Here is a 14,560-nt window from a genome sequence, read left to right as displayed (position 1 = left end):
TCTAGGGTTACTGTAGGGCTTGCAGCTGAGCTGTGGCTAAATTCCAGGTCTGAGAATGAAACATGCCATCCTCAGGACTGGCTTGCCCATTTCCATTTGTGTCAGTCAAGGTCTTAGGACACTGGTAGCAAGTGCCGCTACTTGCCTTCAAACGTGGCAACGACCTCCTCCCTACTTCTAAGAGTGGGCTTTGCCCCAGCTTTCAGAGCCCGACTCCACAGAGCACCCAGCCATCGTTGAGCCCTTATTCTGTGCCCATCAGTGTGCACATGCTTACACATGTTGTCCAAATAAGCCGTTCAGCTGACATGCAGTATGGGGTTATCCTGTTTAGCAGATGAGGAAACTGCTGCGCAAAGATGTAAAGTGCCCAAAGTCACTCAGCTGGTGACGATCAGAGCCCCAGTCGGAACACTAACTGGGGAGTTATTTAAGGTATGTTTCATCCTTTGATGGATGTTGTTTCAACCTTTTCATTCTGGTCCCTGCCCTGTGGCATCCTTCTTTGTTCTGGAATCTCTAAGTGGAACAGGAAGGATGCATCAGCCCTGAAGCCCTGGGAGATCAGATTCCAGGAGCCAGACTGGGTGAATCGTCCAGCAGCCCACGTCAGGTCAATGTTTCTTAGGTCCCCAGCCTCTCCACCTTATGATAATCATTTCCCTGAGAAGCCTGCAGTCTGCGTGACTTATACACCTGTAAGTGAGATACGTACTCTCAACAGTAACCGCCCAGTTTCTGTGAATGAAGACTAATGTTTTGCTGACCAAGAGGCAGAAGAGAGAGCTGCAACCCCCATTTTTTGTTTATAATACAGCAGGTGCAAAATCAAAGCGGCTTGCCCAAGTTTGTTTCCAGTTCAGGCTGAATGTGGCTCTGAATTTAGGTTAAGTCAAGGTCCCAACATTGCTGAGTTTACTGGGTTTCCCCAAGAGCCACTCACCCCTCAGTAGTTGTTACTCTTACAACAAGGCTCGCTGTGCATGCTGAGCAGCCCACACCTTCCCCCACCAACGGGAATATCCTGGAACACTACCCTCACCGCTCCCACACACAGCAGTGTCCTGCATGCTTGCTTAGCACCATCCCAGAAGTCAAGGTTCTAGGGAAACCGTCACGAGTGGGTTTGGAAACACGAGGAAGCCACGGCTCGTAAAGTGATGGGGAAATGGGGCCAGGGCTCGCGTGAAGGCACTGTCATCCTCAAGTGCCATCAAACCGAGAGTGAGTTTGCCAGCCCAGGAGATGAGTAAAACCTCAAGTTTGAGGAAGGGCAGATGCATCCTATTGTGACTAGGGCCTAGCACGCCCCAATCGTAGGCCACCTCATGTCTTCCAAGAGGGATCTGAGACGTATAAAAGGTGTGCAGTCTTAGAGCATCCCAAAAGCCACAGCATCTACACGTTCCAGCCGCTGGTGAACTAGGGTAAGTCGGGCAAAGGAACTCCTCTCCTCGGAGCCTGGTTCTAAATGGTCCCAAACTCCGCAGGCAGCTGGGGCTGGCACAATGGGTGGCTGGCCAGAAAGAAAGGCCTCGTGTGGGCACCTCTCTCGTCCGTATCATTTGGGACCCACCTGTCTTGGGTTACAAGGCAACATCTGAAGTGTGTGGGGTGGGGGCTGAGATGGGGGTCCAGGGTGTGATCAGAGTCCTGTGTTGAGGGTCCTGCTGGCGTGTGTGGTGGCGATGTTGTCGTGGCCAGGAGCTGAGCGGAGCTGGTTAGGAGAGGGTGGCACCAAATCTAGGGCAGGGCTGCCCTGAAGGGAAAGGCCAGTGCAGCGAGGCAGGAGAGCTCCTCAGGGAGCAGAGGGCAGAGGCCCAGGGAGCTCAGAGCAACAAGGACAAGAGGACGTGGTAAAGCGGCCATGTCCTGCTCTGGGAGTCGGGGACCATTGTTCCACCCCCGTGTGCTCAGTGCCTGGGGATCCATGACTTCCCTCTCTAAGATTTGCATTCTCCCCTAGAATTTAGTATCGATTTAAACGGTCCTTTTGTCTCTAGATGCCTCTTTTCTATGAATTCTCTTAGAGAGTGGTTAAGATGCTCTGTTACAACTGTTCGATATTTACTTAAAAAGTCAAAATCTTTACAAGAGTACTCAACATGTTTTTGTTCTCGTGTGTGTGTGTGTTTGTGTGTGTGTGTGTGTGTGACCACGCGAGCACACACACACACATATAACTTTACACTCATATTTACCTGTGTATTTACATGTGTTTGTGTGGAGTTTTATATGCTCATTTAATCTTTACAACAACTTTAAGAAGAGTACAGAGAAGTTAAGTAACTTGCTCAAAATCACACAGCTGGTTAATTTTTGAGATAGGACTAAGATCCAAGAAAACTATGTTATACTTTCCACAGTATCTGCTGTGGAAGCATAATACCTTTTGTTCTCATTACCCCTGACCTTCCTTCTTATTCTTTCCATCTCTCTCCTCTCTCTCTCTGTCTGTGTGACTCTCTCTCATTTTTTATATCTTTGTTTTTTCTACCGCTGTCCATTACTCTTCTCCTTTCACCCTTTTTTCCTCTCTTTCTTCTTTCCTTCCTTCCTTCTGTATTTCTTTATTTGTCTCTATTAAAACCTTGCTATGGCTTACAAACTGTAGCTACAATTTATACTGACGCACCTCACTGCACACAGACACATTTAATCGGTGAAGCCACCAGGCGAAAGTTGAATCGGCACAGGTTTGAACGAGGCAAGCGGTTCTCCTGGGTTGAGTGTCTCTAAGGTTCTAGAGTTCCTCACTTCAGTGTCTTTTCCATTGCAGTGCACATCCAGACCAGAATGTATCATCCGAAGCAGAAGCTGTGCTGCCCGCTACCAAAGTATTGCTGCCCTCCACCCCAGCCATGCTGCACCCCACCAAAGTATTGCTGCCCCTCACCAAAGTATTGCTGCCCCCCACCTCAGCAGTACTGTCCCCCTCCACAGCAATGCTGCCCCCCAGTAAAGTACTGTTTCCCCCCACCAAAGCACTGCTAAACTCCACCTCAGCACACCAAGCAGCCTTGCCAGCCTCCACCCAAGGGCAAGGAGCCCTCTGTCCCAACGTGCCCAGCCCCTCAACAGTGCCAGAAGTCCAAGCAGAAATAAACCCCAGGCATGGGCCAGAGGCCAAACTCCCTTCAGAACAGAGAACACGAAGCCCACTTCCCTCTCTCAGCCAGTTAGCTGTCAGCACCACTCACCCCCGGCTTCTGGAAGCAGCCACACTTTTGGAAAAGGCAGCACCAAGATGGCAGCTTCCTGGATCAACATTTCTTATGAATTAGCAGCTGCAATTTCCATTTAGCAAAGGATCCGCTTCTAAACCGTCTAATCTTCTTGCAGACTTGTATACTTCGCCCTTTTGGCTGCTTGGAAACTTAAGCAGCATGCCCGACCATCCTTTGCTAGCACACTTCGTCTCTGCTCCAGTCTTTCAAACAATTAAACACAATTCCGCTGCCATGAATGTGTCAGTTTGATTATTTCGTCGTCTTACAGTCGTTAACTCCTGCAGATTTTGTATCTTGCTGCCTAAATAAGAGCCCTAGGAGAGCTGGGCATGTGGGTGCAGGTTGAGCAGAATGCATGGGAAGATGCACTTCTGAGCTGAAGGACATTTTCCATGGTCCTGCCAGGGTGAGGAGGAGAGATGGGCACTTCAGCTGCATGGAGACACATCCCCCCATACTTGCAAAATGAGAACAGCCTTTGGACACAGGGGAGCAGATGCCGGTCTTGAAAATGGAGGCACAGAAAGAGTAAAGGAAACCCAGCCAGGAGCTAAATAGTAGAGCAGAGGCATATAAGTGGAAATTCAGAGAATATTCTAAGGACATGTGGGTCAAAATGAATTGATGACCGGGCCTCAAAAACTCTCCCACTGGTAAAAGAAAAGACGAGATTTTGTTCAAGCTAACAAATATGTACATAGGAGACAGTCTGTGTAAAAATCATACATCCATCACATACACATATCCACTGTCAATATTTTTCTTGTTTTTTTTTTTTTCTGTATGCGGGCCTCTCACTGTCGTGGCCTTTCCTGTTGCGGAGCACAGGCTCTGGACGCGCTGGCTCAGCAGCCATGGCTCATGGGCCGAGCCGCTCCGCAGCATGTGGGATCTTCCCGGGCCGGGGCACGAACCCGAGTCCGCTGCATCCGCAGGCGGACTCTCAACCACTGCGCCAACAGGGAAGCCCCACTGTCAATAGTTTTTAAAGTCATAGCACCCATTGATTCTCTAGCTCGGGGTTTCTCCGGTGCTATTTTTCTCTCACTGCCCTCTTACATTCCATTCCCTAAATCCTTGAGGTATCAGGGTAACTTGATTAACCGGTGGTAACCTCAGGCCCACAGGTAAGCCAAACTTCTTTCTGTGACGTCCACTACACCCATAAATTTCCACCGAATCCTTCTCTCACTAAGAGTCCCAAAATTGAGGTCTTTGCATCTCTTTTCCTATACTTGCCTCCCATTTCACGTTTCTGGGCTACAAGGGAATCACTGAAAATCCACAGAAGTACCCAAAGGAATCAGCAAGGAACAAAACATAAACTAAATGCGTGAATTATCCCCAACATAGATCGCAGAGCATGTAGAATTCAGAATACGCTAAAGACAAAAGTTTTAGTTTTAGTATAGCATTGCTTCCATGCTTGGCTGGTATCTTTGACCTCCACCACCTCTGTTCATGCCCTCCAGCGAGGCTCCATCCATCTACCTATTTACCCATCACCAATCCATCCATCCCAAGCAGCAATGCATCATCGCATTCTTTGTAAGTACCTGCCCCTCCCTTTGATTAGAATGTGAGGGATGCTGTGGAAGCACAAACTCACACACAAGCCTCCGGTATTCTTGGTTTAATCCCCGTAAGGAAAGCAAGCTCAGACCGTCAAAACAACCAAAAACAGTTTGACCGCAAGACGTCTAATGCATGGACGACTTGGAAGCCACAGATATGTCATTCCTGCCCTCAGAATTCAGAGGACAAAGAGAGAGAACACTGAGGGCTGTTGAGGGGAGGAAGAACTTGGCCATCTGTGTCATAATGACATCCACCACAGGGCTCCCTGACCATGTCTTTCCAGGAAGAACGGCGGGAGAAGGGAGGTTCAGAGCGGAAGGACAGCGGGATGTGTGCACGTAAGCAGCAGTGCGTTCCAGGGCTGCGTAGAGCAGCAGCCAATGCTGCGATTGCTAGTGGTCCCCAGGAGGCCAGTGTTCAACGTCTCAGCCCCTGTTCGTGGTGGAGAGAGCACATAGCCTCTGCAGCCACCTGCACCATTTGACACCACGGAAAGCTGGGGGGCGCGTCCAGTTTCCAGACCTATGTGTCGTAAATATTTCCAACTCAGCGTTGCATTCAACAGAACTCAACGATGACAAACAAAATGAATTGAAAAGCTGTAGACACCGTAAGTGAACTCCCTGAAATGATGAGCTCTTTGAGCCAATTCCCCATCCTCAGATACCTCATTCAGCACAGGCTCCAAAGAGCTCTTTTCTTGCCTCATATACATGAGCTTGTCCCAGAACTCTCATTTCGGTTCTTATTCTCTATTTCTTCACCCTCCCTCCCACACTGATTAAGACAAGGCTGAATTTTGCCTCTCTGTGCTTCACTTAATTTTCTCCTCCACTAATTATCATACTAGGATTGTGTGCACATGGGGTTATGTGCGGACAATCTTGCGGAATTTTCCTTTATCCCGTCATAGTGGGTTTGGATGCCAGATGCATGTCTATGATGGAGTGAATCCAATACTTCCCTGGGCCTCACATTACTCATGTGTATAGTGGGCAGAATAATGTCTGCAATCTGCAGTTGACGGGGAGGGGTCTTCAATGAGACAATGTAAATAAATAGTAAGTAGGATGTAACACATAGTAAATGTTAGATGAATGTTAGCTCTTACTTTTCTTATTATTCTCCACTTCCTGACAGAGCAGCAAGACCCTCCACTTATTACCACCAACCTGACGACATGGGCTCCACACCTTTAGTAAGAACAAGGTGTGAGGGGCAGGGCACATCTTGGGGCCAGGACAAGGAAGAGTTGTGTAGACCAAAGCATCCGAGGGGTGTTCACAGGCAGAAAAGGCATTTCGTCCAGGGTCTATTCACCACATTGGGTGGTTGCCCTTTTCTTCCACAACCTTCCCCTTTGTAACAGCTGCCCATGATGATTCCTGCTGTTGAGGCAGACCCGGGCAGCTCTGGCCCACAGTGACATTTGCCTATCAATGTATCAGCCAGACATGTGTTTTGGAGGCAGACCGTACTACCAGTAGGAGGCTGATAAGTTAAGGAAGCATGGAGAGGGCACGGCATGTGCCAAGTGCTCACACATAGATACCACCATATTGAAGCAGGTCTTGCTCTTCCTGTGAGAGGTAGTGGCGAGGTGAAGAGATGCTCCTTACGTGTTCAGTGTAACAACACCTTGCATGTGGTGGAGGTGAGATTCAAACCCTGGTCCGTATCTTGGCAACATGGCAAGTGCTCTGACCGTTCTAGTTGCTGGATGAAGTATACAGCCTGGATCCTGTCGTTCCAGAACTTAAAACTCACTGATCCGTTGGGAAGGCAAAGGCAGTACTTTCAAACAGTCACACCTTCACACGTGTTTATACAGGGGTACACGTACATATCCAAGACACACACGGGGTTGTTATTCAGCATAAATTCTCCACGTGTGAAGACGTCCACTGACCATGGAGAACAGAAGATGGAGCAGCATCCCAGAGGACCCGCTGGGACAGGCGTCGGCCTCCCAGCTGCTCCACGCTGTAGGACTGAGCTGGCCGCCTGGCAGGGTGGGCGCAGGCACACAGGCCGGCAGGCGGCTGGTGCGGAGCCTAGGAGCCACTTGTTACATAAGTTCTTTTCACATTTTATGTACGGAGTCAGCAACACCTCTGCATACCTCTTGACTCTCAGCCCTGTGCACACTCACCCTCACACACTCAAGTTCATATTCCCACATAGATCCATTTATGACCCCTCACGTGAGGCCACACACAACACACACAGACAAAACTTCATAAGATGTCAATCACCCTAAAATATGTCTTCACTCACCCACACACACTCACAGACACTCCAATGCACCAACACACATGCTCACATTGTCTTTCTTGTTCATGTGCATGGCCCCAGAGCACACAGTTCAGAGCCTCCCAAGGCTTCTGCAACATTCCAACAGATTATCAGCCCATTGACCTTGAGTGAATTTCCAAGCAGAAAGATTTCTGGATGAAAGGGATGATGCTGAGGCCTTTGAAAGAAGGCTGCCTTCCTCAGGGAAGAACATAGTTACATCTTCCAAACAAAGAAATTCCCTAGAAGGTAGTATAGTGCAAGTAAATGAACACACACACGTATCCTGGAGCCTGGCAGGGCTGGGTTAAATCCTCTCTTCCCTACTTTTTCCTTAAGTAACCTTAGCGAACAGAACCTTTCGAACCTGTAAAATGAGAATAGCTCCGAATTGTAGGCCAGAATTGGAAACACGAGCAGAGATTCTGAGAGTCAGGGGAGGACTGCCCTTCCCTCATCCTCCCAGGACAAGACCCCTTGAAAAGGGAGGGCATCTCTCAGCCGACCAGATGATGGCACACACCCTGCCGTGCCCCAGCCGATATCCAGGTGGCGATGGATTGCAGCAGAGAGGCTCTAGTTCCAGACACCAGGAGTCCTTTGTCCGGAACCCTGTCTGTTGATGTGGCCGGCCCCAGAGGGTCAGCTCGGCCTGCTACTGCATATGTGTGCATGGGCCCCGGCCTGGGGTTCATTCACAGATGCCTGGCACAGAAGATACCGTGGGCTTAACCTGTGCCCAGGTTCTGCTGAATCATCCTTGGTCCCAATTTTCACTTCTGCCTCTGTGTGTGTGTGTCTGTGTGTGTGTGTGTGTGTGTGTCTGTGTGTGTCTGTGTGTGTCTGTTTGCTTGTACATGAGAGTCAGAGGTTTGGAGGAAGACAAAGAGTGATGCTAATGAATGTTAGGGAACAATACCATTCCCAATGACCAGGAGAAGCGTTTCGTTGTACCCGTGGATCCTAGAGGACATGTTCCGACGTCCTCTGTTGGTAGATACAATACTACATAATGCATGCTTGAGATAGCAGATTCCATACCCCAAAAAATCTGTTCTGGGTAGTGAGGGTTTAGGCCAGAAAAGAAAAGATGGACTGGATGTAACACCCAAACTCATGGATCTTCAGAGGTTCACATTTTCTCTAGTTTCGCAGGCATTGCTATGAGCAAAAGTGGGCTTGAGTTCTTCAGCTAATCCAAGGCAAACCATTGAGAAGTATCTACAGAGTTGGAAGCAGTAGGCGGAGATGAGGATGTGAAGCAGTTTAGGGACCAGGGAGGCTCTGGCCCTCCTTGCTGGCCACCGTCCCCAGGGCTTGATGCATTGTGTGAGCTCACTACAACTTGATGAATTTTTCGTTATCCCTGATCTACTGCCCCACGTGGCCTTTCTTCTCTGCTAATAGGGACCTGAGCTGAAATCTCTCTCCAAGCCCATCAGGGTTGCTTCTGTCAGAGTGACAACAGGCGGAAGGGTTTCTTCTACCGGGAAGGCCTGAGATCCCCTGGGTTTCCCCCGGGGCCAAGCCCATGTATGGCCTGGCCTTACGGTGAGTCCGAGAGGCGACAACATTGATATCCAAGGCTGTCTTCTCATGCTGCTGTGTGAATTCCCAAGATCTAGGGTTACTGTAGGGCTTGCAGCTGAGCTGTGGCTAAATTCCAGGTCTGAGAATGAAACATGCCATCCTCAGGACTGGCTTGCCCATTTCCATTTGTGTCAGTCAAGGTCTTAGGACACTGGTAGCAAGTGCCGCTACTTGCCTTCAAACGTGGCAACGACCTCCTCCCTACTTCTAAGAGTGGGCTTTGCCCCAGCTTTCAGAGCCCGACTCCACAGAGCACCCAGCCATCGTTGAGCCCTTATTCTGTGCCCATCAGTGTGCACATGCTTACACATGTTGTCCAAATAAGCCGTTCAGCTGACATGCAGTATGGGGTTATCCTGTTTAGCAGATGAGGAAACTGCTGCGCAAAGATGTAAAGTGCCCAAAGTCACTCAGCTGGTGACGATCAGAGCCCCAGTCGGAACACTAACTGGGGAGTTATTTAAGGTATGTTTCATCCTTTGATGGATGTTGTTTCAACCTTTTCATTCTGGTCCCTGCCCTGTGGCATCCTTCTTTGTTCTGGAATCTCTAAGTGGAACGGGAAGGATGCATCAGCCCTGAAGCCCTGGGAGATCAGATTCCAGGAGCCAGACTGGGTGAATCGTCCAGCAGCCCACGTCAGGTCAATGTTTCTTAGGTCCCCAGCCTCTCCACCTTATGATAATCATTTCCCTGAGAAGCCTGCAGTCTGCGTGACTTATACACCTGTAAGTGAGATACGTACTCTCAACAGTAACCGCCCAGTTTCTGTGAATGAAGACTAATGTTTTGCTGACCAAGAGGCAGAAGAGAGAGCTGCAACCCCCATTTTTTGTTTATAATACAGCAGGTGCGAAATCAAAGCGGCTTGCCCAAGTTTGTTTCCAGTTCAGGCTGAATGTGGCTCTGAGTTTAGGTTAAGTCAAGGTCCCAACATTGCAGAGTTTACTGGGTTTCCCCAAGAGCCACTCACCCCTCAGTAGTTGTTACTCTTACAACAAGGCTCGCTGTGCATGCTGAGCAGCCCACACCTTCCCCCACCAACCGGAATATCCTGGAACACTACCCTCACCGCTCCCACACACAGCAGTGTCCTGCATGCTTGCTTAGCACCATCCCAGAAGTCAAGGTTCTAGGGAAACCGTCACGAGTGGGTTTGGAAACACGAGGAAGCCACGGCTCGTAAAGTGATGGGGAAATGGGGCCAGGGCTCGCGTGAAGGCACTGTCATCCTCAAGCGCCATCAAACCGAGAGTGAGTTTGCCAGCCCAGGAGATGAGTAAAACCTCAAGTTTGAGGAAGGGCAGATGCATCCTATTGTGACTAGGGCCTAGCACGCCCCAATCGTAGGCCACCTCATGGCTTCCAAGAGGGATCTGAGACGTATAAAAGGTGTGCAGTCTTAGAGCATCCCAAAAGCCACAGCATCTACACGTTCCAGCCACTGGTGAACTAGGGTAAGTCGGGCAAAGGAACTCCTCTCCTGTGAGCCTGGTTCTAAATGGTCCCAAACTCCGCAGGCAGCTGGGGCTGGCACAATGGGTGGCTGGCCAGAAAGAAAGGCCTCGTGTGGGCACCTCTCTCGTCCGTATCATTTGGGACCCACCTGTCTTGGGTTACAAGGCAACATCTGAAGTGTGTGGGGTGGGGGCTGAGATGGGGGTCCAGGGTGTGATCAGAGTCCTGTGTTGAGGGTCCTGCTGGCGTGTGTGGTGGCGATGTTGTCGTGGCCAGGAGCTGAGCGGAGCTGGTTAGGAGAGGGTGGCACCAAATCTAGGGCAGGGCTGCCCTGAAGGGAAAGGCCAGTGCAGCGAGGCAGGAGAGCTCCTTAGGGAGCTGAGGGCAGAGGCCCAGGGAGCTCAGAGCAACAAGGACAAGAGGACGTGGTAAAGCGGCCATGTCCTGCTCTGGGAGTCGGGGACCATTGTTCCACCCCCGTGTGCTCAGTGCCTGGGGATCCATGACTTCCCTCTCTAAGATTTGCATTCTCCCCTAGAATTTAGTATCGATTTAAACGGTCCTTTTGTCTCTAGATGCCTCTTTTCTATGAATTCTCTTAGAGAGTGGTTAAGATGCTCTGTTACAACTGTTCGATATTTACTTAAAAAGTCAAAATCTTTACAAGAGTACTCAACATGTTTTTGTTCTCGTGTGTGTGTGTGTGTGTGTGTGTGACCACGCGAGCACACACACACACATATAACTTTACACTCATATTTACCTGTGTATTTACATGTGTTTGTGTGGAGTTTTATATGCTCATTTAATCTTTACAACAACTTTAAGAAGAGTACAGAGAAGTTAAGTAACTTGCTCAAAATCACACAGCTGGTTAATTTTTGAGATAGGACTAAGATCCAAGAAAACCATGTTCTACATTCCACAGTATCTGCTGTGGAAGCATAATACCTTTTGTTCTCATTACCCCTGACCTTCCTTCTTATTCTTTCCATCTCTCTCCTCTCTCTCTCTGTCTGTGTGACTCTCTCTCATTTTTTATATCTTTGTTTTTTCTACCCCTGTCCATTACTCTTCTCCTTTCACCCTTTTTTCCTCTCTTTCTTCTTTCCTTCCTTCCTTCTGTATTTCTTTATTTGTCTCTATTAAAACCTTGCTATGGCTTACAAACTGTAGCTACAATTTATACTGACGCACCTCACTGCACACAGACACATTTAATCGGTGAAGCCACCAGGCGAAAGTTGAATCGGCACAGGTTTGAACGAGGCAAGCGGTTCTCCTGGGTTGAGTGTCTCTAACGTTCTAGAGTTCCTCACTTCAGTGTCTTTTCCATTGCAGTGCACATCCAGACCAGAATGTATAATCCGAAGCAGAAGCTGTGCTGCCCGCTACCAAAGTATTGCTGCCCTCCACCCCAGCCATGCTGCACCCCACCAAAGTATTGCTGCCCCTCACCAAAGTATTGCTGCCCCCCACCTCAGCAGTACTGTCCCCCTCCACAGCAATGCTGCCCCCCAGTAAAGTACTGTTTCCCCCCACCAAAGCACTGCTAAACTCCACCTCAGCACACCAAGCAGCCTTGCCAGCCTCCACCCAAGGGCAAGGAGCCCTCTGTCCCAACGTGCCCAGCCCCTCAACAGTGCCAGAAGTCCAAGCAGAAATAAACCCCAGGCATGGGCCAGAGGCCAAACTCCCTTCAGAACAGAGAACACGAAGCCCACTTCCCTCTCTCAGCCAGTTAGCTGTCAGCACCACTCACCCCCGGCTTCTGGAAGCAGCCACACTTTTGGAAAAGGCAGCACCAAGATGGCAGCTTCCTGGATCAACATTTCTTATGAATTAGCAGCTGCAATTTCCATTTAGCAAAGGATCCGCTTCTAAACCGTCTAATCTTCTTGCAGACTTGTATACTTCGCCCTTTTGGCTGCTTGGAAACTTAAGCAGCATGCCCGACCATCCTTTGCTAGCACACTTCGTCTCTGCTCCAGTCTTTCAAACAATTAAACACAATTCCGCTGCCATGAATGTGTCAGTTTGATTATTTCGTCGTCTTACAGTCGTTAACTCCTGCAGATTTTGTATCTTGCTGCCTAAATAAGAGCCCTAGGAGAGCTGGGCATGTGGGTGCAGGTTGAGCAGAATGCATGGGAAGATGCACTTCTGAGCTGAAGGACATTTTCCATGGTCCTGCCAGGGTGAGGAGGAGAGATGGGCACTTCAGCTGCATGGAGACACATCCCCCCATACTTGCAAAATGAGAACAGCCTTTGGACACAGGGGAGCAGATGCCGGTCTTGAAAATGGAGGCACAGAAAGAGTAAAGGAAACCCAGCCAGGAGCTAAATAGTAGAGCAGAGGCATATAAGTGGAAATTCAGAGAATATTCTAAGGACATGTGGGTCAAAATGAATTGATGACCGGGCCTCAAAAACTCTCCCACTGGTAAAAGAAAAGACGAGATTTTGTTCAAGCTAACAAATATGTACATAGGAGACAGTCTGTGTAAAAATCATACATCCATCACATACACATATCCACTGTCAATATTTTTCTTGTTTTTTTTTTTTTCTGTACGCGGGCCTCTCACTGTCGTGGCCTTTCCTGTTGCGGAGCACAGGCTCTGGACGCGCTGGCTCAGCAGCCATGGCTCATGGGCCGAGCCGCTCCGCAGCATGTGGGATCTTCCCGGGCCGGGGCACGAACCCGAGTCCGCTGCATCCGCAGGCGGACTCTCAACCACTGCGCCAACAGGGAAGCCCCACTGTCAATAGTTTTTAAAGTCATAGCACCCATTGATTCTCTAGCTTGGGGTTTCTCCGGTGCTATTTTTCTCTCACTGCCCTCTTACATTCCATTCCCTAAATCCTTGAGGTATCAGGGTAACTTGATTAACCGGTGGTAACCTCAGGCCCACAGGTAAGCCAAACTTCTTTCTGTGACGTCCACTACACCCATAAATTTCCACCGAATCCTTCTCTCACTAAGAGTCCCAAAATTGAGGTCTTTGCATCTCTTTTCCTATACTTGCCTCCCATTTCACGTTTCTGGGCTACAAGGGAATCACTGAAAATCCACAGAAGTACCCAAAGGAATCAGCAAGGAACAAAACATAAACTAAATGCGTGAATTATCCCCAACATAGATCGCAGAGCATGTAGAATTCAGAATACGCTAAAGACAAAAGTTTTAGTTTTAGTTTAGCATTGCTTCCATGCTTGGCTGGTATCTTTGACCTCCACCACCTCTGTTCATGCCCTCCAGCGAGGCTCCATCCATCTACCTATTTACCCATCACCAATCCATCCATCCCAAGCAGCAATGCATCATCGCATTCTTTGTAAGTACCTGCCCCTCCCTTTGATTAGAATGTGAGGGATGCTGTGGAAGCACAAACTCACACACAAGCCTCCGGTATTCTTGGTTTAATCCCCGTAAGGAAAGCAAGCTCAGACCGTCAAAACAACCAAAAACAGTTTGACCGCAAGACGTCTAATGCATGGACGACTTGGAAGCCACAGATATGTCATTCCTGCCCTCAGAATTCAGAGGACAAAGAGAGAGAACACTGAGGGCTGTTGAGGGGAGGAAGAACTTGGCCATCTGTGTCATAATGACATCCACCACAGGGCTCCCTGACCATGTCTTTCCAGGAAGAACGGTGGGAGAAGGGAGGTTCAGAGCGGAAGGACAGCGGGATGTGTGCACGTAAGCAGCAGTGCGTTCCAGGGCTGCGTAGAGCAGCAGCCAATGCTGCGAGTGCTAGTGGTCCCCAGGAGGCCAGTCTTCAACGTCTCAGCCCCTGTTCGTGGTGGAGAGAGCACATAGCCTCTGCAGCCACCTGCACCATTTGACACCACGGAAAGCTGGGGGGCGCGTCCAGTTTCCAGACCTATGTGTCGTAAATATTTCCAACTCAGCGTTGCATTCAACAGAACTCAACGATGACAAACAAAATGAATTGAAAAGCTGTAGACACCGTAAGTGAACTCCCTGAAATGATGAGCTCTTTGAGCCAATTCCCCATCCTCAGATACCTCATTCAGCACAGGCTCCAAAGAGCTCTTTTCTTGCCTCATATACATGAGCTTGTCCCAGAACTCTCATTTCGGTTCTTATTCTCTATTTCTTCACCCTCCCTCCCACACTGAATAAGACAAGGCTGAATTTTGCCTCTCTGTGCTTCACTTAATTTTCTCCTCCACTAATTATCATCCTAGGATTGTGTGCACATGGGGTTATGTGCGGACAATCTTGCGGAATTTTCCTTTATCCCGTCATAGTGGGTTTGGATGCCAGATGCATGTCTATGATGGAGTGAATCCAATACTTCCCTGGGCCTCACATTACTCATGTGTATAGTGGGCAGAATAATGTCTGCAATCTGCAGTTGACGGGGAGGGGTCTTC

General features: G+C 49.2%; 1 long non-coding RNA gene across 1 annotated transcript; it reads left to right on the top strand.

Annotated features, from left to right (window-relative positions):
* Window positions 1-1,352: 1,352 nt before the first annotated feature.
* On the top strand, window positions 1,353-12,175 carry LOC149750623 (uncharacterized). The gene is made up of 2 exons (XR_016393851.1): window positions 1,353-1,427; window positions 11,493-12,175. It is a non-coding gene; the product is annotated as an uncharacterized LOC149750623 (long non-coding RNA).
* The last annotated feature ends 2,385 nt before the right edge of the window (window positions 12,176-14,560 follow it).

The sequence above is a fragment of the Delphinapterus leucas genome, chromosome 1, assembly GCF_059928025.1.
Source record: "Delphinapterus leucas isolate spDelLeu-1000000601 "Yukka" chromosome 1, BTC_Dleu_Yukka2, whole genome shotgun sequence".
Taxonomy (NCBI): Eukaryota; Metazoa; Chordata; class Mammalia; order Artiodactyla; family Monodontidae; genus Delphinapterus; species Delphinapterus leucas.
This window is presented reverse-complemented; position numbering and strand designations above follow the sequence as displayed.